Source organism: Odontesthes bonariensis, chromosome 3, assembly GCF_027942865.1.
Source record: "Odontesthes bonariensis isolate fOdoBon6 chromosome 3, fOdoBon6.hap1, whole genome shotgun sequence".
In the NCBI taxonomy this organism is placed as follows: Eukaryota; Metazoa; Chordata; class Actinopteri; order Atheriniformes; family Atherinopsidae; genus Odontesthes; species Odontesthes bonariensis.
The window spans coordinates 35,058,492-35,083,565 of NC_134508.1; the positions used below are offsets into that span (position 1 = coordinate 35,058,492).

The following is a 25,074-nucleotide window of genomic DNA, read 5'->3' on the forward strand; positions in this document are numbered from 1 at the left end:
CAGCAAAAAGAAAAACGTTTCTCTCCACAGAAAGAAGCCTTGACCCACCTGCCTGTCTGGCACCATCATGGACACTGTCCTGAACTGCACTTTTAGATTTTCAGGAAGTTCCTGACGGCCTGCATATCCTGGATTCTAGATACAGAGGCATGACATATCTTTGTATATACTGTATATCTAATGTTTTCCATCTAGTTTCAAGGAGTTTCTTTTAATAGGACTGTGTGTTTCCATGTCTTACCATGGTGATAAACACGCCGAACTCTGGATTCAAGTTCACGCAGTCTCCGTCCGTAAAAATGAAAGTGCTTCTGTGTTTCTTTCGTGATGTCAGAACAATTGAGATCTGCTGAGCAGCAACGGAAAGCACTGGCAGGTCGATTCTGTTGAACTCATCGAAGCAGCCCCAGGACCCTGACTGTGCAAGGCCTGGAAAATAAAAACACAATAGGACATCACATAAATGAAACTGTACACCACTGCTCGATGACTTGTTTCATTGCCTAATGTACCTTTATATATCCTGCCGAGTCCTCTGAAGTCCATTTGGTCCGAGCAGTTGAAGACCACAACGTACTTGCCAAGGCAACGACCCATGTCTTTGGTGGTTTCAGTCTTACCGGTGCCGGCTGGCCCAGCAGGAGCTCCTCCCATACTCATGCCCAGAGCCTGGGCCAGTGTGATATAACACCTTTGTAGAAAAAAAAAACTGTTCTTGAATGCAACATAGGAATTAAAACCTACAAGCAAAGTTGACTTATTACAGCAAGTTGCTTATAAAAATCAATTTTCTCTTTTCTTGCCTGTCAGTCAGAGGGGTGATGACCAGCCGATCAGTACAGCCTAAGAACTCGTTCTGATAGATGAAGTCGACATTAGTTATGGATACAATGACTTTGTCCAGATCCTCCTTGAAGTAAAATCTGCTCTGCTTCAGCCATTCAAAGTCGCTGATACATTTCACACGCTTCTTTACCTGCAAACAAAGCGGAGCTTAACTCAAGTGTTTTACAGAAAGAAAAGAACAGACATTTACTGAAGAAAAAAACCTTACCAGGTCATTAAAAATGTCACTCTGGTGCACATGAATTGTGACAAGTGTTTCATATTTGACTCTGTCGAATTTGCTCAGGTCACAGGTGGTTTGTTTAATGAGCATGCTGAGTAGGTTGTGAAACCTCTTTTTCGTAAGAGGCATGATCTCCTTCTTATCGGCAGCGATTCTTAGGGCCTCTTCAGAATCTCTTGTCCAAAGCATCTGGATTCCTAACAAGCCCACCTTAAAACAGACAAGGCAGAATAAAATGAATCTTGGGAACTCTATGAATATAGAAATCAATTATGATACCATCGTATCTCTCAAAACTACGGAAGCCCAGAGCGGACGTGGTACGTATAAACTTTTTTTTTGATGGTTTTCTCCAGATAACGAGATAATTATCTCGTTATCTGGAGAAAACGATTATTGTTTTCTGGAAATGATCGAAAACCATCAAACAAAAGTTTATACGTACCACGTCCGCTCTGGGCTTCCGTACAAAACTCCAAAGATATTCACACTTGTTATTTAAAAAACTTTTTTCCACAAAGGAGGAAAGTTGTGTCATAGATTTAGTACAAGACTGAAGCTGTGGAGAAAATCTATAACAAAAGCAAATATCACACAGTACAACCTGCTGGAGGTGCAAGCCATGGCGACCTGATAGATACTGGCTTGCATTAGAAATCAACCTGCTAAATGTATTTCCAAGCGGCCACAATGTTGTCTACTCACCTGTGCTTGATATTTGTCAAGGAAAGTGAGAAGGTCAAAGTCTTCATCGTTTATCTCTAGATCTGAAGCTCTGATGATGGAGTGTAAGGAGGCTTGCTGTTGCAGCAACAGCTCTCCAAGCCAGAGCTCCACAGCTCCCTGCGCCATGACACATTTGTCCAGCTGAAAGCAGAAATACACGTTTATCAAACTGCAATTATCAAAGATTTCTAAAAACCGAAGAATTGATACACCCAAGCAATGTTACAGATTAAACTACCAAAGATTAGAAATCTTTTTTTTTTTTTTTCCATTTACACGAACTGTAAAAGGGATTTACAGCCCCAATTTCAATATAGTCGGGACACTCTGTTGAAATTAGGTCAAAGAAAACATAAAATGTTGAAAGTGAGACATTTTACTGTTTAATGAAATATTTTGAACTTGATGGTAGCAAAATGTCTCAAATAAGTTGGGAAGGGATCTGCAATAGGCTGGAAAAGCAAGTGCTACTAAAAGGAAACAGCTGGAGGAACGTGTAGCAGCTGGATATGACTGGGTATTGGAAAAGCCCCTTAAAGTAGCAGGGAGCAGGGGCTCAGCAACCTGCAAAAAAACTATGTCAACAAATGTTGGAGCAATTTCAGAACACTGTTCCTCAAAGTAACACAATATTTCATTGTCTACTGCAGTGTTTTTCAAACCTGGTCCTCGGGGACCACTGCCCCGCATGTTTTAGAGGTTTCCTGCTCCAACACACCTGATTGAAATGATCAGCTCGTTATCAGGCAACTGCAGAGCTTGTACTGGTCTACAGTACAAAATATCATTCAAAGATTGATAGAATCTATCTATGTAGAATCTCTGTCGTCGTTGGGCCCTCAGGCAGCTCTGTATTACAAACTTTTTACAATAATTTTGTCATGGAAATCACTACATGTGCTCAGGAACACTTCCAGAAACCACTGTCTGTGAGAACAGCTTGCCTTGCCATGCACAAATGCAAGTAAGAAGCTCTATCATGCAAAGAAGAAACCTATGTGAATGCCATCCAGAAACGCTGCCATCTTCTCTGGACCATGGTTCATTTAGAGTGAACTGAGGAAAAGTGTAGAATTGTTTTGTCATTAGACAAATCAAAATTTAAAATTCTTTTTAGAAATCACAGACGCTGCGTCCTCCGGACAAAGAAGGAGTGGGACCATCCATGAGATTTGTAAATCACTGCATTCCGTTTTTAATTATACATTAAACAGTGGTCAAACCTTTTAGGAATTGGGGCTGTACAATGGAATATTTTTACATGTTGAGAAAACCAAAATGAATCAGTTAAACTCTTTAAAAGCACACGACATACCGGTAATTTCTCCCCTTCCTGTGAGAGAACGGCCAAAATCTTGTTATATTTCGTTGGATGAAACTCTGCTTCGTTGACATTGTCAAACACTCCAAGGAGATGAGACTGAAACACAATTGTATCAAAATTGACTTTTGTCAAGTGATAAAATGTCAACTTGAAAGTTATCCAAGTAAAACTTAAAGAGGTCATAGTGATTATTTGAATTTTCATTTTAAGACATCATGCAAACATTCAGATGTATGGCTGTAATTTATATTAATTACTTAACTGAATATATAAATAAATGAATTTAAAAATGATATATATCTATATATAGGTATATGTATATCCATATATTCATAGTGACAACAATGTTCAAACTCATTCTAACCTGAATTGTATGAGAGTCGCTGGCTTGTCCAAGGATTTCCAAAAGAGATGGATCGGATACAAAGAAGAATCTTGGAAAAAGGAGCCTCTTCTTCTCAAGGTAACTGTTAAATTAGAAATACGTAACATCAACACCCACTGCACTGGTATAACAACAATCTATTTAATTCTGCACATCTTATTTTTTGAGTCAATCTAAAGTATTTGGACTAATGTTGTTCGTAAAGAATTACCCTGCAAGAGATTTCTGACAGAGCTCTAGCTGTTTCTGAAGCTCGGGTAGGTGATGCCCTAACATTGGGTCACCCACACAGCAGTCCACCACTTTTGGCACCTTCTGAGCACGCTGCATGACCTTAATCCAGGACTTGTCGATATCTTGAAAGCGTTTTGCCTCCTGTAATAGAAAAAAAAAGGGCAGTTTGAATTTTACTTAAGGAAGCATTCTAAGGTGTAGTTTTCCCCAGGATAGAAAGCATGAACTGCACCTGTGGGAGGTCTTTGGCGATGTCACCCCCAACAAACACAGCTTCCAAGTAGATCCACAAGTTTTGCACAATAACCCACTGTTCAATGACTTCCGATGATGTTGAAAGATTGGAGAGCCAATCCTGGATCTCTGTTTTGTAGTATGCACTGTACCTGTACAAAGCAGATAAGGACACAAGCTACTTAAAACTTTAAAGGTGTTGTAAAATGCTGTTGGTAAATGTCAAATCTGTTAAGAACAAGATAAGTTTATTTCTACTTCTTCCTCTTTAACTAAGTGCGTACATTCACTTTAGTTTAACAGACTTTCATTATATTGTTCCGGAGTTCAAGGCTCCTTAGGAACTGATTTAATCAGTGGAATGTAAATCTGAAGCTGTTGTTAACTTGTATTACCTGTTGCTTAGCAGTGAGCCCAGTACCATCAAGCTATCCTCCAGGATGGTAAGAATCTCTGCTGTCTCTGCCCCCTTCAGCATTAGTTCTCCTCTATCCTTGAATGTCATCAAACTAAGGGTCTGACCAGACCACAAGTCTTTTACCTGTGACAATTTGGCCTCAATATCCTTCTCTTTTACAGCAGATATGGAGATGTCCTATGAATGAAGAAAGCCAGGCTAAGGAGGTTAGACACATACAAAAAGAAGAAATATTGTTGCTAGAACTGTGGAATTAAATGTATTCAAACTTCCAGCGAACCTCAATATCATCCTTGTACTTCAGCAAAGGGGCTTCCATGATGTTCTTCAGCATAAAGGTTTTGGACTCCACCTCAAATTGGTGTCCAGTTAAGTCTCCAATCCGGTCCCAGTGTCTCCGCATCATGGATTTGTTTGCCATCAATTCCAGCAGCGGGCACGACTCATTGAAATCATCAATGGTCCTCTTTAGGTCAAGGAAGGCTTGCCAGTCCTTTAGTGCTTTGGGCAGCTTCCGGCACCTACAAATAGAGATGATAAACAATATATCTATCACAGGAATACAAAAGAAATCAAAAATACAATGCTGGCACAAAGCAGGTTGTAATGGCTCAGAAATACTCCACCTATTCTGAAATTCCACAAGTTCTGCATTGATCTTTTCAATGTCCACGTCTGTCCACAGGATTTTATAGTACCCACTGATCTTACTCATCACTGTATCATACAGGCCGTAGAGTTTCCGAAGCAGCTCAAGCTCTTTTCTAAAAAAAAAAAAGGAAAAATCCTTAAAAGATATTACAATCTTTGTTAGTTAATATTAATGGAATTTTCATTGATGGCTCTGATAGAAAGCTTTGTCAGGATAGTAACAAACTTCTTCTGGTGTAGAAAGTTATTCTCCGTAACAGGTAAGCCGAGAAGTTGCTCCCCAGAAGTATATGTGGTGAAATTTCTCCACAGTTCATCAAATCTAGCCTGAGTAAAAAGAACATTTTTTGGCAATAAAATTAGATTCAGCAAACGAGAAGAAAACTGCCATGTTTATAAAACCAAAACCAAAATTCAAATTAAATGTAATTTCACATTTTTGTACTGCTGTTTCATGTAGTTTGTAGTCTTTTGATTTGAATTTCTTTTCAATTTGTCTTTATAAGTCTCTATCAAAATAGATAATCTTCCACTCAAAATAAAGCTAAAGGCTTTTCTTCTTCTTCCTCACATGTTTTAAGCGTAAAACATTAACTGGAATATAGAACGGTGAGAGTGAGCAGTAATGGTACCTGAAAGGCTTGCAGCTGCCTGCTGGCTACTTGTGGAGGAATTCCTTCAACCATTGGGCCTTCCTGAAATGCAGGATCATATGAGCTGATAAGAACGTCTACATTTTTCCAAACACCCATAGAAACAAGGTCATTCACAGATTACTTACAGAGTCGTATTCTTCCTTAAAAGAGTAAACATCCTTCTCGAAAACAGCAACACATTCCACAAGGTTTCGTTTGAACTTGGGCTGCATGCAAACCAGCTCATCTTGCACTGATCTCTGAGAAAATCCGAGTTCAAAATTCATTATCGAAGCTTTGTTACAGAGGAACACATCATGAAAAAAATCATTTAAAGAAAAAAGCCTGAATGTCTTGATAGTACTAACAGCTTTAGACTGAAGTTGTGTGAAGAGATGCCTCAGATTGTACACTCCTTCTGCTTCTCTTTTGGTCACTTCTGCTTCATTTTTGGTCAATATTTCAAAGGCTTCCTGTAAACAACATTATTTCATGTTTCTTATCAGTCTGCAATGTTTGCAACTGTAAAGGTCAAAGAGGGAGCTCTGCTTAAGGTACTGTATATGTCTAAAAAAATGAATGACCGTCCTAGTCATACCTCAATAGAAATTAATGTCATATCAGTCTGAATTTCAGCATCTCGAAGCTTTGACAGGGTGCCCATGGCATGACGCACATCTTCCAGATTAGAAACAGAATGCGATACTTGTACAAGGTATTTGTTGATGTGTAAACTGATGTTAATCATTTTCTTCTTGTAATCCTCCTTCAAGTATCTGCAGATCAGTTTCTTCCAGGCTTTGGTCTCAGCCATCAATGCCTTCTTTAATAAACCTAAAAAAAGGAAAGAGAAAGAATTTCCCATGTAAAGCTTGAATCACTCCTTTAAAACACCAAATTAAAAAAAAAAACTAGCAAAGGCTAACATGTGACGGTACAACCAATATCATGGGTTTTCCAATCAGCATTTACCCTGAAAAAGATTGTACACCCTCCTTCAGTTTTAAGGTTTAACAGATCATAATGGATAAATCCTCTGATCCTTACCAGGCCGTAGATACAGTGCCTTGTGAAAGTATTCGGCCCCCTTGAACATTTCAACCTTTTGCCACATTTCAGGCTTCAAACATAAAGATATAACATTTTATTTTTTTGTGAAGAATCAACAACAAGTGGGACACAATCGTGAAGTGGAATGAAATTTATTGGATGTGTCAAACTTTTTTAACAAATAAATAACTGAAAAGTGGGGCGTGCAATATTATTCGGCCCCTTTACTTTCAGTGCAGCAAACTCAGGCCACAGTTACACATAGCCGGGTATTTAGAGAAACGAATATTTCCCCCCCTCCGTTTTCAATAATAACATCGTGCACACAACATCGTTTTCAAAAAACTTGTCATTTACATCAACCCGCATAAAAGCGCGAATAAAGCCATGCAAGCCAATCAAAATCCTCAGAATCGAGGACTTTCCTCATGTGAAGGAGGAGGTAACGCGAGCAAATATCACAACAAAACTGAAGGCAATAAGAGGGAAATATAGACAGTCAGTGGATACTGGACGCAGGAGAGCCACGGAAAAGTGATGCTCCTCTATTTTGAACTGTGCGAGCAGGTTTGGGGTGGCAAATGCAATAAGGCCAGAATCGTTTGCACAAACGTAAAAATTAGTAGAACTTTAACATCATCCATGATAATCCTGATCAGTAGCCAAACAAACTGTAAACATAAGGCGCTCGCATGACGTTAAGCATTTTCTGGCGCATAATGTGACGTTTAAGAACCTAGAACGCCGTTTCTCCCAGTTGACACGGCAACACATAACCGGCGTTATCAGACATCTCCACTTTGGCCGGAGGTTTTAGAAATAATCGTTTTCTGTGATAAAAACGGGGTTTTGGTGTAAATGAGAGGCCAAACCGCAGGAAAATATCTGCGTCTTCCTATTGTGTAAACGGGGCCTCTCTCCAGAAGTTCAGTGAGGATCTCTGAATGATCCAATGTTGTCCCAAATGACTGATGATGATAAACAGAATCCACCTGTGTGTAATCAAGTCTCCGTAGAAATGCAGCTGCTCTGTGATAGTCTCAGGGTTCTGTTCAAAGCGCAGAGAGCATCATGAACAACAAGGAACACACCAGGCAGGTCCGAGATACTGTTGTGGAGAAGTTTAAAGCCGGATTTGGATACAAAAAGTAGGGATGGCCGGTGAAGCCTCATGAAGCTTCCACAGAGTTCATCTGATTGTGCCAGGAAATGAACCAAAGTTTCGGGGCTTTGAAACCACACAGAACAGTGGAATCTGGTGGTGCACCGCAAGTATCATCTGCTTCAACCAGCCTCATTGTCCTTGTTATACTTTAATATGTACAAAATAAAAAGCGTAAAAGAAAGAAAATTGTGATTTTATATGACAAGTGCTTGTGTTACATTGAAAGTGGCTAGTAGTTCTACTAGAACTACTAGCCACCGTACCTTGAAACCTTTATCTTCCACAATAGAAAATGGTTGCACATCCATAACAATCATATCCACCCACACAGAATCAAGCTTTTGCTTCCTTGACACTACAAAAATAAAATTCTGCATATCAAGAAAATAAACGCAGGGCAAACTTGTAAAATGCTGGATTCAAACTCATAACCTTTGGATGCAAAAGCCACTAAGCTAATCACTGAGCTATCAGTTAAGTGACTGCGTCAACCCACCATCTACATGATGTCTAGTTAAAGACATCATCCATAGCTAAGAATAATAGTACACTTTAGTTGTTTTAAATAATTCAGAAACACTTTGCGTAATTAACACACCTTTCTGTCAGAACACAGACAGAGAGGCGTTTGGTACACGGGACACAGCTGTGTAATAATGGCCGCAAGCGCTTTGTTTGTGATATGTGCTAAATAAACAAGTCCAAAATGAATGTATTGTCCTACATAACTTAGATTCTTAAATGTGCTGCCCCCTTATTTTAAGAAGAGAACTATATTAGCATGCATACCCATAATAATAATAAAGCTTATATTTACACTTGAAAAACAAAAACTAGCAAACATCTTACATCACACAATAGTATATTGTACAATAGTAGGGGTGGGCAGTATGGCCTAAAATGTATACCCCGGTAAAATTTGAGCCACTGACGGTATACGGTATATACCGCGGTATGGTACTTTTGTATATAAATTACAACAGAACAGTTTCTCAGTGGTTACCATAGCACCAAATAAACACTTTCAATCAGGATTTTTGCAGCAATATTAAATTAAATTTATTGTGCAAAACAGAAAACACAGGAAATATAAAAAATATATACGTTATATTTATATTTAAAAAACAAGAAAAGGTACATTTCCTCGAATAAACTCTGTGAGAGAAAAGCCGCTGCCTCTTGGATAACGGAACTTTCATAGGCGCCTTCCACTTATTCAACATGCTCAAATATGCGTCATGTTTCAGACACCCCATTTGTGCATGTTAAACTGCTTGTTAATACGATGAGTGTTTTATTACTTTCCATGTCTTCCAAAAGAGAAAATAATCAGGATTTTGAGGATGTTACCGTTACACACCAGCTGAGACGCAGGGTAGCAAAACATTATGGGCGTGAAAACGAAACTTAGAAAATCGGCTCGGCGCATGCGCAAAACCACAAAGTAGCAAATCTCGACAAGTAGGAGAAATCGACAGAACACCGGCTTTGACTCGTTTCATATTCCGGAGCATGGTTACCCCGCAGGTGGTAAAACAAATTACTCGTGTTACCTTGTCTTGCAATTACTGTCGCACGGCATATCCAAGCGGATGTTCAAAACTTTGCATTACTGCCATCTACAGGACTCATGAGCTATTGCGGTATAAGGTATGGCAAAAAAATCTCTACCATTGGTGAAAAATACCGCATAAGGTATGATACCGTGCATACCGCCTACCCCTATACAATAGTATCACCTTATTAGGAGAAACCAAGGTGAAGTGATCCCAAGCCACAAAACGTTTCTTGCCAGAAGCCATGGAAAAGAGCAATGAATTGAATTCAATTCTGACAGGGCAACAGAACTGGTTGGGAAACCAGTTTGGGATTCATTCTCCTTTTATAGAGAATAGCGCGCCCAAGTGTTCAAACGATGAGAGACCTCTGAACCGTGGTTCCACCAAACAATGCATTCGGCGCTTCGGACGTCATCAATCACGTGATTAGCGCCATTTCATACACGCCCCGGAACATTGTGCCGAACCACTTTGCTTCACGAAGATGAAACGAGCGCCGAAGCGTCCGTGTCAAACGAGCCATCCCTAACAAAAAGATTTCCCAAGCTTCCCAAGGAGCACTGTGCAAGCAATCATACTGAAATGAAAGGAGTATCAGACCACTGCAAATCTACCAAGACCCGGCCGTCCCTCCAAACTTTCATCTGGAACAAGGAGAAGACTGATCAGAGATGCAGCCAAGAGGCCCATGATCACTCTGGATGAACTGCAGAGATCTACAGCTGAGGTGGGAGAGTCTGTCCATAGGACAACAATCACACGTACACTGCACAAATCTGGCCTTTATGGAAGAGTGGTAAGAAGAAAGCCATTTCACAAAGATATCCATAAAAAGTGTTGTTTAAAGTTTGCCACAAGCCACCTGGGAGACACACCAAACATGTGGAAGAAGGTGCTCTGGTCAGATGAAACCAAAATCCAACTGTTTGGCCACAATGCAAAACGATATGTTTGGCGTAAAAGCAACACAGCTCATCACCCTGAACACACCATCCCCACTGTCAAACATGGTGGTGGCAGCATCATGGTTTGGGCCGGCTTTTTGTCAGCAGGGACAGGGAGGATGGTCAAAATTGATGGGAAGATGGATGGGGCCAAATACAGGACCATTCTGGAAGAAAACCTGTTGGAGTTTGCAAGAGACCTGAGACTGGGACGGAGATTTATCTTCCAACAAGACAATGATCCAAAACATAAAGCCAAATCTACAATGGAATGGTTCACAAATAAACGTATCTAGGTGTTGGAATGGCCAAGTCAAAGTCCAGACCTGAATCCAATCGAGAATCTGTGGAAAGAGCTGAAGACTGCTGTTCACAAACGCTCTCCATCCAACCTCACTGAGTTCGAGCTGTTTTGCAAGGAAGAATGGGCAAGAATTTCAGTCTCTCAATGTGCAAAACTGATAGAGACATACCCCAAGCAACTTGCAGCTGTAATTGCAGCTAAAGGCGGTGCAGTTTTTTATTTGTTAAAAACGTTTGACACATTGAAATTAGTTTCATTCCACTTCACGATTGTGTCCCACTTGTTGTTTTCTTCACAAAAAAAATACATTTTCTATCTTTGTGTGAAGCCTGAAATGTGGCAAAAGGTTGAAAAGTTCAAGGGACCGAATACTTTCGCAAGGCAGCATAGAAGTAAAAAAGAAAAAAAAAAACAACAGCTTACCTGTTGAAAGTTCAGTAGACCCAAAAACAATCTCAGGCTTGATAGCATCAATGTCTTGCTCAACTGAGTCGTAGTACTGGATTTCAGATTTAATCTGAATCAGGGATGGATTGCTACCCATAAATTCCTGTAAAAAAAAAAAAATGAAGACAATTAAACCGTTATCATTATAGGGGAAAAAACAGCCAACATGTCTTCTAGGGAAAACAAACCTGGACTTTGAGGTTCCTGTCCACATTCCAAATCACCCTGAAAGGATCGAAATGCTTCAAAACGTCACTTGCTTGTTCCTTCTGGGAGCTGATTGCAGTTTTCAGATCGACCACAACTTTTTTAATGTCCCTGTGTTCAAAAACACTCTGGAAGAAATTGTTGCCTTTTGTGATGAAAATAGGACAAAAAAAAGGGAAAATAAATTAATTTAAACACAGTTTTAACCAAACGTTGATCTTGACAATTTCATGAACAAAACCAATCCTGTTCAAATGATTGTTTTACTTATCAGACACCTGATTGTCAGATGAAAACAGTAAGCTATTTTGACAATGTCTGTTGTGGGATTTCATTTTTAAAGCAGTATTTGTGCAGCCATTGTATTGTTAAAAGTTACATTTTACGCAGGATAACAGCTTTTTGGGGGATTTAGGTTGCTTGTTGACTGCTGATAAGCTGCATCTTTATACGGTCATTTTCTGGTGGAAACTATAGCAATTGACCTTGTTATCCCATGGAAAGTAGTTTTGTTATCCTCAGATAAAAGTAGAATAAACTCATGATCTCGTGATAATGTCGTCACAATAACTAATTGCAGCCAAGGCCCCTCGCTCCTGTTTACACACACAAGTCAGTGCACTTGAAACATCTTCACAGACTTCTGCATGCTCGTATCTAACAACTTAAAAAATGTATGATATTAAAACTAATATAATACATGAAAGTTTAAATGAAATAATCCTAATTATAACTGATCAAATGACAATTTATGGGAGATCCCCATTTGCGGACTTGTTTTATCAGGTGTCTGCTGTCATGTATGTGCATGCTGACAGTTAGTAACCTTTGTTCTGTGTGTCATCTTGACTGTACTCCTTCTGCCAAGCAACACCCTTGCTAACCTCCAACACACAGTCAACAAGTTGATTTATGGCCTGTTGGATCTCATCTACATTGGGAATCATTACCTGAGGACAAATATCAGACATAGTAGCAACATTGTAGTGCTTGACAAGACAGGCAAAGAATTAAAGATAATGTATTTCCCCTGACCATAAACCATTGTAGCGAATGAAAATCATCCAACCATGAGTAGAAAGAAAAAAATAACTCACCATATTGGGTTTGTCCAGTTGGGCTTCAGACTGAATCAGTGGGACCACCTTCGGCTTAATCTTTGCCCTCTGGTAAGTGCTAAAATACACATTTATTGATTTGACTCTTTCAGAGGTTATTTCCTTTCTTTGTGATACTGTTCTTCTTATTTAAACCCAGAAATACTCACTTGGTGCCACAAATTCTCCTTTTAAGGATCTCCAGGGATAACTTGGTGCTTTTGACAAGTGCATCGAATACCTTTGTACTGAAGAGTTCATAAAGCTTCTTAAACTCCTGAAATGAGGATTTTTTATTTGAGGCATTAATGCCTGTGTTGGCACACAACAGTTTATAGAAAAGACATGTTTTGCAGTTGGTATCCAATCATACCTTTTCGAACTTGATCTGTTTATCTTTCAATGGACCCTCTAAAAGCCTCTTGCTCTCTCTTGAGAAGGTCACACTCCTCCCTGAAATTTATATATATATGTATAAAAAAAGCTGAGATGCTAATTATACGAAAAGAAAAGTCATTTACATTTGTGCTACACACCTTGAACAGGTTCCTCCACAATCTTGGTGCCTTTTGGTTCATAAATAGCACTTAACACATTACCCAACTCCATAACAGCTCCTTTAACATAACTGCATTTGTAATCCAGTGTCTTTGCCCACTCCTTACAACGGTTCTGAAAAACAAAAGAGGAATAGTTGCACTACGAGCGTTTCAATGAAACAGAATTCAGAGTTCATTGGAAAACTCAAAAGTTTACTCAAACCACGACATCGAGCCTTTGCTCTTTGACAAAGTAATGATTGTTTCAAACTCACGTAATGGATGAAAAACACTTTAACTTCCCTTAATGGATATGGAGAATAAAAATAAGATGGTCATGCCTTATTGTGGTCAACCAGCTGCTGCAGCAAAGATGCACGGCCTTCTGGGAGCTCTATCAGAACAGTCTCAGACATGTCTTTGAGGACATCATCAATTTGTATCTTACAAATATCCTGCACCTGAAAAAGAAAGTGGCATCTAGAAGCGTGGCTTTTGTCCAAGAGAGCTGTCACACCAACCCAAACATATCTGAACAATGTGACATTTAACCTGATGTTGATACTTTTCAGTATCAGTAGAATTTTTATTCATCAACAAACCTTTTTTACAAGATTTTGGAGCTCAGACAGAGCAGTTTCAACATTTTGAAAGAACTTGTCCAGGAGGAGGGAAGACCAGGTCAGCAGCACCGAACCGTGTCGAAGTGCAGATTCCACCTGGACATTTTAAGGATGTAGAATTACAATCAAAAGCTCTTCAGGACACGTCTGCTCGAGACATTTCTCAAATCGGCAAAACCCCTTCCCACTGCCTACAGCAGGGTTCACATTCATCAAGTAACAATGTCCCACTAAAGAAGACGGACCACCTGCCGTACACACGGTATGAAAAGCTTACGTTTTTTATTTTTGAAGCCATCAAACTGTTGAAGTCTGCGGGTATGCTCTCACAAGTGGATTCAAAATCTTCCAGAATGGTCTATAAAAAGGCATACAGGTCAAATTCTCTTAAGTTAAACAATCCCGTAAAAAAAATGTAAATCCCGGTTTACCTTTAGTCTGAGGTGATGGGCATTTATTTTGCTTTCCATCTTGATAAGAAGCGAAGCCTGCGTTGGAACCTTATGCCCCATTTTCAACAAACACTTAGCCTCCCGAATGACTTCGGTTATTTTAGGGTCAAAGTTGACGACTAATTTTCCAGTATTTGGGTGGCGAACCAGCAGGGTAATGTTCAAGACTGTTATACGGAACAGAGAAAGCTCGTTTTAACAGTGTGCAATAATGGAATCGACAGGGGCTGTTTTCTGCCATTAGTGTCAAATTATGACATCAGAACAAGAGAACCAACCGTGATCTAGTTTGGAAACTTTCTCCATCCACGTTTCGTGTTGAAGAAGCTCAAAGTCGACCAACATAGCTGCAGTCCCATTGTACATTCTGACCACATCTTGTCCCACGGGACTACATAGGATGTCCGAGTTTTCCTGCAAAGGAAGGGAGATTTGATCGTCGTTAAAATGTCACTGTGAAGTATAACTGTAAAGTTGTTTTGCTGATAGAAACTGTGTCTCACTTTCATGTACAATATCGGCTCCTCTATCTTCTTATAGAGGTGTCTGACCCAACCAATCCTGCCAGCCACTGGTGGCATATTTCTGGATAATGGAATGTCATCCTTCTGATTGTCAAAGACCTGCAATTGAAGTTTACAAAACATACTGAAATCATTAACAGTTTTCTTCCATTTTCAATTCAAAATGTTTCACTCATCTGAAGATTTCTTTCAGCTTAATACGTTTAATAAGGTTTATTGTTTGGTATCTAAGCCCAAGCAAACTGAATACCTTTTTCACAAACTCCACCTCTGAAGCAAAGTGCTGAAGAATAACACCCAAAATGTTGGAAATGTGAGTTGCAAGACAGGGAAGGTTCAGCTTCTGAAAACTATCAAAACAAATTTCATAGATTGCTTATATTTTTTCCTTTTAATGCCACAGTTAGAATAGAGTCTTCATGTCATACTTCCAAATTCTGCAAATTGTACTGACCGCTGTAGCAGGCAAAGAGCTTGCTGAGATGAGATGATGTTTGAGAAGTACGAACACATAAATGCCTGGAGCTGACTCTGTGGAAAAGGACAAGATTGTGGGGATACTCTGAGAATACAACGTCAATATTATTTTCTTTTTTCAGCTTCAAGCTGTGTCGATACAAGCAGTAGATCCTCATTCCTCAGAGATTCTACAATCTTACTAGTCCTTCTTTCTGTTCCTAAACGTGTAATTCTTTTAAGTGTGGCCATGTGTGAATGCAACGGCTGTTTGGAGTAAATGAGTGTTGCTGTGATGTTGCACGTATGAACCTGTTCCCAACTTTCACTAAAGATCTTCATCTGGTTGAGGCTTCCTGAAAAAATGAGCTTGAACCAACATTTGGGTACAAGCTGTAGATTACACTTACCTCAATGTGGCTCATTTGAGCCATGAACTTCACAAAATCAGTTTCAAATTCAGTCGTCCTCGGGGACAACATGTCATACTTCTTCCTTTTCAGATTCATGGACACAGTGTGGAATTGTCTGGCTGATTTCTCAATGCCTTCAATGTTTGACTTTTCAAGAGATTCAAATGTCTTGAACACTGTGATTATTTTCTTGATCTACAAAAGACAATATTCGTCGTCACATTGCAAGGCCTTATGATAGAAGTGGGATGGAGATTTAAGAGAATGAACAAAGACAACACCTTTTCAAGTTGCTTGCAGAAGCTCTCAAACTTGCAAAAAATCTGCATCTCTGAAACCTCAAGGAATGTTTTCCCAGTTTCTTCCATTACTTGTACCTTTTTTTTCTGGAAACAGGTCTGATACTCCTGATATAAGCATGTACAGACCTGCCAAAGATAAAAGAAACATGATGACAGCTACAGTCTACTGATGTCAAAATGTGTAATCTTAAGCCTTGGTAATAATAACCCAAATGTTTAGTAATATCAGCTTCAGTCACCTGCATTTTTCTGATGAGTTTTTCAGCATCTTGATCCCATATAAGACAACTGCCATCGTCAGTAATGTAGGATCTGCATGCTGTGACCATCTGATTTGTGATCTGGAAAAGTGGTCAGTTGTGTGGCTACAGTTTTACAAAGGGAGCTGGATCCTTGCACTGCGTCTTCTCATGAAAGTTACGTTTTCCGGTGACAACTTAAATATTTCAGAAACTGAACACACTTCACTTACTTTGACAAGCAGCGCAGACATCTTTTCGCTTGTATTGTAATATAGTGAAACACGGTAAATCATGTGAATGGCACTGATGACCTTCGGCACATTTTCTGTCATGGAAACCTGAAATCACATTTCAGGATTTAGGAGGGTCAATGAAGATGAATTATCATCTATTTCTACACTTAAGTTTGCCAAACTTCCAAACTTTTTACTAATTCTTTGTTAAAAAAAATGTATATAAGTTGTCTAAATAATGGCTGCCTGGATAGTACAAAACAATGTAATAAGGACATATTAATTCAGTGTTACCAAACACAAACTATTCATTAGAATCAAACTGTTAAATGTACATACGGGGTCACTGTTGTACAGAGGATGTAAGACTTTCTCAAGTGTTGACAAGAATTTGAAATTGTCTTTTGCCTCATTGACACGATATGTTATCCTCGTGTCGAGATCCCGCCACACCTGCACGGGTACAAGACTGCGTTAATAGGAATCCATTGATTGATTTAATAAATCTAGTCATTCACAAATGATCTTAGCATAGGATTTTATCAGAATACATGAAATAATTCAGGACTAGGCTCAGATGTGACACCAACACTTTCCAGTGAAATGAAACAGTGCCTACTCAGCATCATCTTAATGCAGAACGGCTACATACTGTACTGTGTTAACAAATAATCATTTCCAAAAACTATTTTTTTCATACATCTGTGAAGATCACCTACATGCAGTGAACACTGAATCCATGATCATTGCAAGCTATCCAACGTCGATATCTTCTACATTGCAATTTTCAGGCATTTGTCATGATTTATGTATCACAGACTGTTTTTAATTTCTCTTTACATGCAGCAAACCTTAACTACATACACTAAAACTGATACAAAGTGAAAATGTTCAATAGCTTTGGTATTACTCTGTGTACATTGAACACTTGTGTCAGTACCTTCATTATTTTGGAATGGTTGAGATGGAGCACCATCACCACCGCCTTACACTCTGGGCTTTTGATGTGATCGATGATAGAGTTGTACTGTAAAGACATTCGTTTCCAGTGTTCTAACTCACTCAGTGGTCCGGCAGAATCATCCTCTTTCCTCAACAAATCACTCTCCATCAGGACCTGATGACAATGGATACATCACCAACATCACCATTAAGCTTTGCTGTCTGAGCAATCCTATCATATTCCCAATCTTCCATAACTATCTGATCCATCTTGGCCTGATGTCACCATCTCTAACCAATGAGCTTTGTGCCTATCACAGTCATCGCAAATTCATTTTTAGCATTTAACAGCACAAATTAAGGTTGTTGGATCAAATATAATCTCTGAAATCTACCAACCTGCTCGATTTGTTTGCACCATTGCATCAGAATTTCTTCCAGCCGTTGCACCATGTCAAAGTTGGCAGCCGCAGCTTTCATATCATCCAGACAGGCCAGTTTAGACAAGTCAATATCTGTGACTGTTTTCAGATGAACGACGCTCTCATTGCTCCTCTGGATATCTGAAGTATAAATAAGACAAAGTACAAAATCATCAGTACTGGTTACAAACCATCTTTTGGTTACAGTATTGCTTGTTATTGTGTACTTCAACATAAGATGGTTTTAAATCAGTTGAGTAAGATTTGCCCGAGAGATGGAGCTTAAAGTTACAATCTTTCTAAAGAGCCACCCTCCAATAACTTATTCACATTCAGTTGGCAATAAATGTGAAACATTCTTACCATCTAAAGAGTTCAAAAAATGTTTAAAGGAATAGAAGAAGTTCTTTTTAAGTTTTGCTCCATGTCTAGACTTGTCTACAGCTCCCCAGTTCTGTCCTGTAGTAAGGGCTGGAAGCAGTGCATCGTAGGAATCCCTTATTCCTTTCAGGAGGCCATCCCTGGCATCAATCATTGAGAAAAAGATTTCCTGCAAGGCATCAAGAAAAGACAACCCATCACTTAATGAAATCCGAAGCAGAAAACATTTCAACTGTGAGGGAGAAACATGATTTGGTTTGAGATGTTAGGGTTCTCATGAAAATGTGCTCTTGCTTCGAACTACTGACTGACATTACATCAGCTGTGCCAAACTTTGGTACCTGATAATGCATCTGGTTGAGATAGCAGAGTACACAAATATAGAGAGCGTGATTTCTGTAAATCACGTAAAGAACATAAACCACTTCATTTGAAAAAATAACAAGCAATCAGCTCTGTAAATTCATATGAATTGACCCCACAGAGGTTGAAAAAAGAAACGTTCAGATTATAAACCAGCGGCCAAAACGCACAGCAGCTCACACCTCACATCTGGGCAACAGGAAAAACCAGAGCAGACTAAAAATGAATGTAAACGTGTCAGTCCAAGGGAATGAAATCAAACTTCTCAAAGCCAGACTAATATACGCAGATAATGCAGTTGGGAGTCGAATCCATCCTGCATGTATACACTCAACTAGACTTAATATATTCTCAGCGCTTCACAGATCTTATCCAGGAAAAAGGTAGAGAAGAGGAGGGCAACAAAAAAGAAGAATCACAAGGAGATGCATGCATTTGTAAAAACAAGTAGACCGTCCACATCAAAGTCCGCCATCTTTTTACATAAGACGCCCCCTCCCACGCTCAAGACGAGAAACAAGTTTGAAGCCAACACAGCACACCATGTCGGTGAGTCGTTACTCTGTAAACGGTGTTTCCGTAGATCAAAGGCTCCTCAGTAAACAGCCATTTTTTGTACGGTGGGGTGTTTGTCTGTGGAGGTTTTACTGCTCGCGTTAGTTTAACATAGTCATCAAATAACGTTGTGGAGCACATAACATTAGCTAACTGCTAATAATGCATTAAACTCCTAACATAACCTTAGTAAAGTAAAATATGTTTGGTTTTAATCCTTAGGTTAAAAAGACCAACAAATGAATAACTTTAAAGGGGAACTCCGGGGCATTTGAAGCGTGTTTCCATTGCTAGAGTTTGTCAAATAATGATAGTATGACACAGAGAGGTGCGTATCTGCGCTCCCTGTGTGGAGATTGCTCTGTCCGCACAGCATGTCATGCGAGGCTAATACGTGGTGGCTAAGGGGCAAGCGCTAACCCTTCCACGTAAAACAACAACTTGCACACTGCAGAAACGTCACACCTCTTTATAACCCATCCGACAATAAAGTCACAAGCCTTACCATCAAAACCATATGCATGGTTCTCACATTACTGGCATGGGGACGTTACAAAAAAACTTTATAAACAGCATGTAACTCACCGGCTGGTTGTAGGCTCGCGCATGTGAAAGCCCAAAAGAGTCGATGGAGAATAATCCCATATACAAAACAATTATATTCTCTAGAAAAACTGCGTTCAAGTATTTAAAACATTACAACAATATTACTGGGCATGTATTGTTGTAATGTTTTAAATACTTGAACGCAGTTTTTCTAGAGAATATAATTGTTTTGTATATGGGATTATCCTCCATCGACTCTTCTGGGCTTTCACATGCGCGAGCCTACAACCAGCCGGTGAGTTACATGCTGTTTATACAGTTGTTTTGTAACCTCCCCATGCCAGTAATGTGAGAACCATGCATATGGTTTTGATGGTAAGGCTTGTGACTTTATTGTCGGATGGGTTATAAAGAGGTGTGACGTTTCTGCAGTGTGCAAGTTGTTGTTTTACGTGGAAGGGTTAGCGCTTGCCCCTTAGCCACCACGTATTAGCCTCGCATGACATGCTGTGCGGACAGAGCAATCTCCACACAGGGAGCGCAGATACGCACCTCTCTGTGTCATACTATCATTATTTGACAACCTCTAGCAATGGAAACACGCTTCAAATGCCCCGGAGTTCCCCTTTAAGAACATTGTGCATTATCAAAGATCACTTCGCCATCCTAAATGGCTTGTGTATAAACAGTGTTTATTAGTGAATTAACTTTTTTATTAGAGATTCTCTTTGTATGACAATAACTGGACGTGACAGCTGTAACAATGTTATTATTGTGATGTAATACGTTGCTACACACACTGCCATGAGGTGAGCTGCTCAGGGAGGGAACCCGGAGGTTTAAGGAAGATGCTAAGCTAAGACGTAGCTGTGCCATTTTTATCTTTTGTCTTGTTCAATAAAGTTTCCAGAAGCAAGGGTAACACTTTAATCATCAAGTTTGTATAGAGTAGTGATAAAGAATAAGCTGAAACAAAAGCTTTTCTATAAAGTGATTACATCTTTTGATATGACACATAACACAAGAATAAATACTTAACAATTACTGAGACACGCCACCTTTGACCTTACCTCGTGTATGTTTTCTGGGTTCACAGGAATGTCCACTCTGGTCCGTGTGAAGGAGCAGCAGATCCCTGTGAGGCACGTTTTTGCTAAATTGGCTAAAAACAGCCTCATTGCTTTGCCCCCTTTGCTTGGTCCAGGATATACGCGCCCACATTCTGAAATCAAATCCAAATGGTTTTGTAAGAGATGAAAAAACATTCCGGTTCATAATGTTGTGTGGAATATCTGGGTCTTTATCATGCAAGATAATCAATCAAATTTGATTAGAAGACTTTCCCTAAAATTGTATCATCTATCGGTATTTCAGTTTTTCGAAAATAGGACGTTTTTCCTATTTTACTTCAAAAAAAATACTAGTATATAAAACCCGGCATAACAGCTGTCAAACGGAAAAAATTTCAATTAAAATAAGCATGGACAGTCTTTCCAATTGAAGACTTTCCAGATTTCTTCATACCTATTCCTGGGACTTCGGACTCCTGATACACAAACGAAATGGTTTTGCTGCCCCCCGAGGCGAAGAAATGATCAAAAGCGAGCAGCTAGTCAGCAAGAAAAAAGGAAGAACACAAAAACATTATTAATCATTGCATCATATTACGATGCAAGTATAAAACAACCAAAAACAAAACATAACCTTGGAACGAAACGTTTAGAAAGCATCACACCAAACTGAAGAAAAAGCCACAAAAATAACGCGTTATGAATCAATCCCACAAAACCTCAGCTGATCACCTGACTTCTGATTTGTGTTGGTGAGATATTTCTGCTTTTGATAGCATTAGTACCAGTTTGGAGTCACACTGAGGAGGAACTTACTGAAGGAGAATCCAAAACAAATTCCTCCACCTCTGTTGGTGCCAAAGACAGCCGGTCAGCCAGGATGTCAATCATGTACTTGTGTGCAGGGGTGAGCAGCTTTTTCCTCTCTTCTCTTGCCTGCTTATGTTTGGCCTGAAGGAAGACAAGAGTCGTAAATAGTGTAGAAGTGTATTTGCTCTACGTAACTAGAGCTGTATCTCAACGAATAAGCTGAATCAAATGGGCTGCTTTAATTCTAAAAAGAAACAACTGAAACTTACCTGAGACACACACTTGTTTGCTTTTGGATTGGGTGTGTCCATCATAACGATGTCTGGAAGGGAGAATCACCCCTTAAGCCGTAATACTCAACGGTTCCCTTTATTCCCTCTGAGAAAACACTATTAGCCACTAATGTTGTTGATTTATCAACTTTTTCCTGTAATTCAGTAAATAAAATGCATACAGTGACATCAACAGTCTCCTCAGTTCCTAAGCGCTGGATGTGCAACATCTGATCCATGTTTCAAACATTTTTAAAAGTAATTCCTTCAAATTCAAAGGAGCAGGTAATTACAAAAAAATGTTTTTTATTGTGTTTCTATATTATTTAAACTTACTTTGGTGAGGTTCCTGATCAATTTGAGCATGAATAAACGCTAATTATTTTTATTTCTAGCTGATAAGGTATGTTAGCTCAACCGTTACGTCTCAGTTTATGTTGTTTGTTCATTCACTTTTTCAAGTTTGATATTCTGCTCTTACCGAAACTTTATCATCCGACGTATTTGTAGCTTCCAATGTTCAGCTTTTCTTCTTGTGTCGTTTCTGAGTTTCTGAATTATTGGACCATGGAAATATTTTTCTCCAGCCGTTGAGAACTGCTACTGATTCCAAACGTTTATTTAACCGTTTTTTTGGTTTTGTTTTTTTTAACTTCCTTTTAAACGTTGAGATGTCACGACCGTTGGCGCGTGGATGACGTAGGACTGTTGGATGAGCTAACGTTTTAATAATTAGCTCTCACACTCTGTTTTTAATGGGTTGCTTAAGAATTACAAGTATATGTCCAAGATTTTTTTTTTTTCCTGAGCCATTACCCAAATTTTGTTCACAGTAAAGTTTTGTTTTGATTGTCAAGAGCTACCACACGCAGTGTGGTGTACAGTAATGGGACAAAAACATTTATTTGAATGTCAGCTGATGAAATTTTTATTGTCACAGTCAAAACAATAAATAGATAAATGTGATGATAAAGAATGAATAAAGGGTTGTTTTAAGTTAAAGTTGTAGACAAGAATGACCTCTAGTATCTGTCATTATGGCTGTGAACCTGAAGAACCCTCTGGCTGAAGTCCTTCCATTGTCAGTGTAAAGCAGGGGTAGGCAATTAGTGGCCCGCCATCAATTATATCTGGCCCGCAAGATGGAATTTTTGAAATATGATTTTTGAAAGATATTTTTCAAACCTCATGTTTTATCGCCTGTTTCATGAGAGATGCCAGGAGATGCAACATTCAGCCTAATAACAGTGTATCGAAGAAAAAAATGTTTTAAATTAAAAAAAATGAAATGCATTTATGTAAATCCACAATAGAAAAACATGGCCATGGCCCGTAATACCATTGTCAGAAAAAAATTGGCCCAGGTCCAAACTTAATTGCCGACCCCTGGTGTAAAGTGTGTGTATTTATTGGACGGGGGGGGGGGGGGGGGGGGCGCAACTAGTGCATAGCCTTTGAGGACAAAGAGATACATATTTCTAGGTACCAAACTCGACAAAATGTCTTCCGTCACAATTTGACCTTCTCCTTACACAGGCCTGTGACAGGCCAAGTTTTAAGAGGTATTATCAAATCCCACATAGCCTGTCCCTTATTCTTGAATGGATAGACTCTATGGTTTAGCGCAACTGCTCTGCAGAAAAATCAACAACAACTTTGTAGTCTTGTTTCAAAATAGACATAAGAATCAGCACCCTCAAAGCAGCGTTCCCAGAGCCTTCATACTCTTAAGGCTGTTCAAGGGCACACAGCCTCGTGTCTTTTGGTCATATTCCCATCCACACAACCAGCAACCTCAAACTGAAAGTTATTTTGATGTGAAAAATAATTCTAAAATCAATCTTTAATGAGCTTTCGGTCTTGATAAAAATGATGGTGCACTTGCACTCAGTGTACATTGAAAGATAGCCCATATTAAAGCTTTGTGTGTTGTTTCATTCACTTGAGGATTTACTAAGTTGATTCAGTGTCACAAAAGGTTGTGTGTAACTGTTGTTGGAATCTATGGCCAGGAGGGGGGAGCAGAGAGCAGAAAAGCAAGACTGAGATATACAAGGAACTGACTCTGGAAGACAAGAAGAACATGAAAACAAAAACAAATAAGCATAAAACAAAGACAAACTTAACAAAACCTAACACAGAACTTGCTTGTTTGCTTGGGCACATCTATTCAAATAGTTGAGTCATTCTGCTGAGTGTATTTATACAGTGGCAGTATACAAAAATGAATTTCTAATTTTCAGTGAGTATGACTCTCAGTGACTATTGTGTTGCCTGCAATATGAGGAGAGAGAGCCTACAAATACTGAATAATTCATCATTCTATTACTAACTCGGTCGGCCCCTGAGTTAATTATCTGCTGTTTGATAGCTCCCTCGATACCTTGCTCACAGCATTAGTAGGAACAAAGAATCGTTCCAGTAACACTGTTAATCCATGAAAGACATGTCACGGGCTGACAGCCAGTCACTCTAATGTGTGAGATTAATGTTGAAGCAAAGGTAACATTGAACTCAAACACTGCCCTGCTGATCTGGAACACAGCCTCCAAGCGATGCTTGCACAGAATCATGGGCCAGATGTGATAATATGCTTTTCTTTTCCATAAAGTATCATTTTTCTTCACTAAAGATGCACAGTGTGCAGATCAGTGGAAGCTTTAAAGGTGATTCACTATCACAAATCAATTCAAACCAAGCTATTCACACTCCTGCATGACTTTCTTTCTTTCTTTTGACCAGATATTTTACGGAGAGAAATATCTTAAACAAAAACAACAGACAAGTACATTTTGAATGTCTTTTACCAGATCAGACTAAACAAAAAAATTCTATGTAGCTTTAACTAACACAGAGAATGCAGAACCTTTTCATGTCTAAAACTGTTTGAAATCATATCAAAAACTTGCTTTTTCTCACTTTAGTAAATGTTGAGCACTATGTTTAACACTTTTTTTCATGTCTTATGTAGATCCTGGTTGTAAATAGAACACATTATGTATATCAGGTTTTAAATTGCTCAGATATGAATAGCTTAGAAAGCCTGACATGCAGTTTATAGAAATTTCAGTGTCTGAGGAAGCAAACAGACAATAGGTTACCGAGGTTGAGTTAACAGGTAATCAACATTGTCTAAAATGGCTCTTCTAACTTTGCGCAAATGTTTAAACAGAGCTGTCATAAAGTGATGAAAGACACAGCTTCCCATAACAGTTTAGTTGTCTTTTTATTACTCTGGTTATTCAATAATCAATTGCTTGCGTGCACTGCATGTGTGCTCAGAATTGTTTGGGAATGAAAATATCTGAAAAACGCGCAGGCATGAAGGCCCTTGTGAAAAACTCTTTGCTGAAGTTCTATGTTTACTGTTGAACCGTGGATTAGATCAGTAACAAAGGGACATTTTAGGAAGTCCCACGTCAAAGCAAACGTTACTAAAGGGTGGGGGCTGTTTTCATTTAGCCATAAAGGATGTTTCAC

General features: G+C 39.1%; 1 pseudogene; it reads right to left on the reverse strand.

Moving 5' to 3' along the window:
* The window catches only part of LOC142376976 (dynein axonemal heavy chain 8-like), a 58,488-nt pseudogene that overhangs the window by 17,869 nt on the left and 15,545 nt on the right, over positions 1-25,074 (reverse strand).